This window comes from Cebus imitator, unplaced genomic scaffold (genome assembly GCF_001604975.1).
Source record: "Cebus imitator isolate Cc_AM_T3 unplaced genomic scaffold, Cebus_imitator-1.0 Scaffold144, whole genome shotgun sequence".
Lineage (NCBI taxonomy): Eukaryota > Metazoa > Chordata > Mammalia > Primates > Cebidae > Cebus > Cebus imitator.
In genome coordinates, this window is record NW_016107459.1 from 3,688,547 (window position 1) to 3,694,546 (window position 6,000).

Consider the following 6,000-nt stretch of genomic DNA (forward strand, 5'->3'; position numbering starts at 1 on the left):
TGCACCTGGAGAAATTGTAGGCACTCAATGCTAGCCTATGAAATCAGCCATGAGGGCTGTACACTGCAAAGCCACAGAGGCTTTGTTGCCCACAGCCATGGGAACCTACCTCTTATATCAGCATGCCTTGGGTGTGAGACATGGAGTCAAAGGAGATTATTTGGGAGCTTCAATATTTAATGACTCTCCTGCTGTGTTTCAGACTTGCATGTATTCCTTTTGTTTTGACCTATATCCCCTTTGTTTTGGCCTGCTTTCCCTTTGGAATGGTAGTGTTTACCCAATGGCTGTACCCCTATTGTATCTTGGAAGTAATAAACTTGTTTTTGACATTTACAGGCTTATAGACGGAAGTGACTTACCTTGTCTCAGATAAGACTTTGGACTTGGACTTTTGAGTTAATGCTGGGATGTGTTAAGACCTTGGGGACCAGTTGAGAAGACGTGATTGCTTTTGAAATGTGAGAAGGACATGAGATTAGGGAGGGACAAGGGGTGGAGTTATATAGCTTGGCTCTGTGCCCCCACCCAAATCTCATGACTAATTATAATCTCTAAGGGTCAGAGGAGGGACCTCATGGGAGGTGATTGGATCATGAGGGCAGATCATGGGGCTGTACTCATGATAGTGGGTCAGTTCTCATGAGATTGAGTTGTTTAAAAGTGTGCAGCACATCCCCCTTCTCTCTCTCTCCTGCTCTACCACGGCAACGACCGGCTGGCTTCCCTTTCATCTTCTGCCATGATTGCAAGTTTCTTGTATACCTGCATAACTGTGAGCCAGTTAAACCACTTTTCTTCATAGATTACCCAGTCTCAGATAGGTCCTTATAGCAGTGTGAAAGTGAACTAGTACCATCATGTCCTACAACTCTTCTCCTCTAAAATAGAGAGAAATGAGGGTAGAGGCAAGGCACAAATATATGCAATCAAACTAGAGAAAAACTTTTTAAGATTACATTTTATTTTTCCTTTTATACTTTTTTACTGACCACCTGTGTCATCTTCATCAAAATATGGTTGAAAAGGCAGAGCCTATGACAGATTAAGTAAACAAAAAATACTGTAATTGTAAAAATATGACAGTCTCTTGTGAAGGACATTTCAGTGTGTGGGATAAAAATAGCTTTCCACTTAGATAATATATATAGTGATAAAAAATGGACCATAGGTGCATATATAAGTCTTTTCTCATGCTGCTAGTAAAGACATACTTGAAATTGGGTAATTTATAAATTAATAACAAATAAATTAATAAATTATAATAAATTAATTGACTCACAGCTCCACATGAGTTCCTCACAATTATGGCAGGGCCTCACAATCACAGCAGATCACAAGGAAAAGCAAATCCTCACAATCATGGCAGAACGCAAGGAGAAGCAAAGTCCCAAGAGAGCATGTGTAGAGGAATTCCTCTTTATAAAGCCACCAGATCTCATGAAGCTTACACACTATCATGAGAACAGCATGGGAAACACCCACCTCTTTATAAAGGATTTCCCTTATGTTTTAATTACCTCCCAGTAGGCCCTTCCTTGGTTTAATGGGAATTATGGGAGCTACAATTCAAGATGAAAATCAAGTGGGGACACAGCTAAACCATATCAGTACACATGTAGCTAATAGGAAATGAAAGCATTCTACTTTGTAACTAACAAACCATGCTAGGGGATTTGTGCTTGATTTGTTGTTGATTCTCACAGATGACATAATAAGTAAAACTTATAAAAAAATCAATATTTATATTTATTCATTTATTTATTCTGGAGACAGGGTCTTGCTCTATTGCCCATGCTGGAGTGCAGTGGTGTGATCTTGGCTCACTGCAAACTCCACCTCCAGCTTCAAATTATTTGGAAAAGACCTGCTCCCATAATTCAATCATCTCCACTGGATCCCTTCCACAGCAAGGGGAATTATGGGAGCTACAAGATGAAATTTGGGTGAGGACACAGAGCCAAACCATATTAATAAGTTCGATAATAAAAAATATATAAACCCTAAAGACACTGAGCATAAAAAAGCTGATAAGACTATTGTAAAAATAGGTAAAAATTGCTGTAAAATAATCTATATTACTAGAGATAAAGATAGCAATCTCATAATGAAAAGGAAGTCAATTACTTAAGAAAGCATACTACTTCACATTTACACGTTTAATAATGGCTGCAAAATACATAAAGAAATAACTAACAGTAATGAAGGGAGAAATAGGCAAAATCAGAATCATGGTTGTCATTTTCCACATCCCCTCTGAATAAATGATAAATATATAATCAGTAAAAATATAGGAAAAATTAATAATATCAACCAATTATACCTAATTTACATTTATAGAACATTTCAGCCTATAATAGCAGAATATACATAATTTTAAAGTATGAGCTGGGCACAGTGGCTCACGCCTATAATCCAAGCACTTTGAGAGACTGAAGTGGGTGGATCACAAGGTCATGAGTTCAAGACCAGCCTGGCCAACATGGTAAAACCTGGTCTCTACTAAACATACAAAAATCAGCTAGGTGTGGTGGTAGGCACCTGTAGTCCCAGCTACTCAGGATGTTGAGGGAGAAGAATCACTTGAACCCAGGAGGCAGAGGTTGTAGTGAGCCGAGATTACGCTTTCCAGCCTGTGCAACAAAAGGAAAACTCCATCACACACATATACACGCACACACACACACACACACACACACACACACAAAATTAAAAGTATGGAATGTTTAACAAATAGGCCTCATGATATGCCATAAAATAAATTTTATCAAATTTAAGTAAATCAAAATCAGAAATACAAAGTATGTTCTCTAACCACAGTATAAATAATCAGAAACCAACAATAGGAAGATAGCTGGAAAGTCTCAAACACTTGAAAGCTAAACAAAGCATTCCTAAATATCCCACAAGTCAGTCAAGAGAGAAATTAGAAACTATTTTAAATTAAAAAAAAAGAAAAAGCAGCATTTAAAAATTTATGGAATGTAAGTTAAACAGTGTGAAAAGAGAAAGTTATAGCTTTAAATGTTTAAATCAGAAGCACACAAACACAAATTTAAATCAATCACTTACGGCAAGGGTTAGCAAAACCTTCTCTAAAGGGTCAGATGAACAATAATTTAGCTTTCCTAGTCTATAGTCACTACTACTCAGCTCTGTCATTGTAGTTTGAAAACAACCATAAATAATGCATAAATAAATGAGTATGGTTTTATTCTTTAAAAGTTAGTTATGGAGACTGTAATCTGAATTACATGTAATTTTTAGATGAACAAAATATTTTTTATTTTTTCAAACATTTAAAAATGTAAAGACCACTCAGCTTTCCTGTGCTACAGAAATAGGTGGTAGGATGAATTTTTCTTACAGGCGGCAATTTGTTGACTACTAATCTCTTAGGAAGTTTGACAAGCAAAGCAAATTAAATCCAAACTAAAAAGAAAAGAATAACTGTACAAGTAACAGTCAGTAAAATTGATGATGGACAAAGAAGGAAGTAAGCAAATAAATCATAAAATAATAATTTTAAAAATTAATAAAGATAATAGACATCCAGCTTCATTAATAAAGAAAAACAATATGAAGATATATTATTAATATTAGGAATAAAAGAAGAGAAACACTCTGGAATATACAGCTTAATAAGGAAATGTTATAAATGAAATAATGCCAATAAATTTGACAACTTAGGTGAAATAAATATTTTTCGTGGAATTAATAAATGATCTAAATTGACTCACCTTTAAAATTTTTAGCAAAAAGAATCCACAAATACAGGAAAATATTAAATTTGGAATAAAATCACCTTACTAAAATAATTAAGAAAATAAGAAACACAAGATCATCTTGATAATGTGAAAACAGCATTTGATAAAATTCAAGGATAGCTTATTCGTAATAAAAATTCTCAACAAATTAGAAGCAGAAAAAGCAGTTCACTAAAATATCTATGAAAATCCTAAAGTGATGATGATAATTACTGGTGAAAGACTGAATTCGTTTCCCATAAGTTTGGGAGCAAGTCAAGATATCCACCAACTTTATTGCCATCAAGAAGGCACTAGAGGTCCTAGGATGTGAACTAAGGATATATATATATAATATATATATTTATATATATATATTATATATATATTTATATATAAAATATATATATATTTATATATATATATTATATATATATATTTATATATATATTTTATATATTTATATATATTATATATATATTTATATATATATTTTATATATATATAAAATAAATTGAAAAGGAAGAAAGAAAGCTGTCTTTATATAAAATGACATGAGTATTGAACATAAACAATTGGAAATTAAAATTAAAATTTAAAGTAAAAAATCAACACATTAAATATATATAACAAAAAATTCACAAAAAAACTAGAAACATTTCTGAAAGAAATTAAAGATCTCCCAAAATTGAGCCATATGTAATGTTATTCATGGTTGGAATGACTCAATAATGTTTATCGGTTCTTTCTAAAATTATTTATGGATTTTACACAATCTCAGCTGAAGTTTCTGAGTTTCTTAATAGAAAATGATAAGCTTTTCATACAAATTCTTACATTTATATGGAAAAACATATGGCCCAGAAATATGACCAAAACAACTACATTAAAAAAAAAGAAGATGAATGACTCTACATTATTATTTTTGTATAAAGTGATCATAATTAGAAATTTTTTAAGAATAAGGATAGATATCTCAATCAATGGAATAAAATAGAGTAACTTCATTCACAAATATATGGGCAACTGATTTATGACAGAAGTCCCAATGTAATTCAATGGGGAAAGGACAGCCTGTTTTATAACTGGAAAAACTATTTATAAAATAGGGCAGCTTTGGAATGGCCGCTAATGTTTTTTTGGAAAGGGAGGGAATTCTATGATAGTATTAAACAACTAAGTCTAACTGTTTGAAAGAAACTTATTAGGTGTTACCTCAGGACTGTATTATTAGCTTTTCGAACCAGAGACAAAACTTTGTTAGTGCCTATCAATGTTGGTGGATATCAAACAATTATTACACTAAAATGCCCTTATAATTTACTTTGTAATCAGCCTAGGCCTTGAAGTGAAAACTTTCCATAAAGAAAAATCTCTTATGCATATGACCCCTACTTGAATGATGGCTTATACAAAAGTTATTTTTGAACAGAGTAATTCAGGGTACTAAAACTCAAAGATGTCCTTTCTGAAGGAAAAACTGAGCTTTATATTTTTTTTACAAATCCAATGTATTAATTATATATTTTTAATTTTTCTGCTTCTTATTTGAAGTAGAACATCTCTGCCTTTCTGAAAGCAAATTACTTTAAATAATTTGCTAATGAGTACTTCAACTTTCTGCATTATTCTGGTTTATATCTTTGGGATATTGCTAGAATATTTACTGGAACTTCTGCATTTTAAAATACAGAACTTTCTAATTATTTAGAAAACAACCTAATAGATACAGCAAATTTTGCAATTGCAAATAATGCTATTTTCTTAAAGACGGCATGTATAGAAGAAGAAGCTATAATGTAAAGCTTTCAGAAAAAGTAGAAAACAATATGAAAATTTGAACCAGGTTATTCTTGAATGTGAAATATTTAAATTCCTTCCCTGATAATTCAATCATAGGCACATTCCAGTTTTCATTCCTTTAAAAAAAAAAAAAACTCAAGTGCCAGCAATTTCCTAAAAAAGAAAAATCATGTAAGTCATACTTCATATGGAACTAAGGGAGGCTTATTGAAAAATGGGGGGAGGGGATTATAGTAATTGGGATAAAAATAAATTATACCAAAATTATAATGGGTATAACTGGGGAGCTAATAATTGGTAAGTAGTACAATTGTTTAATATTTGAAATGTTTTGGTATGTTAAAGTCTCCCGCTATTATTGTGTGGCAGTCTAAGTCTCTTTGTAAGTTATTAAGAACTTGCCTTATGTATCTGGGTGCTCCTGTATTGGGTGCATATATATTTAGGATCG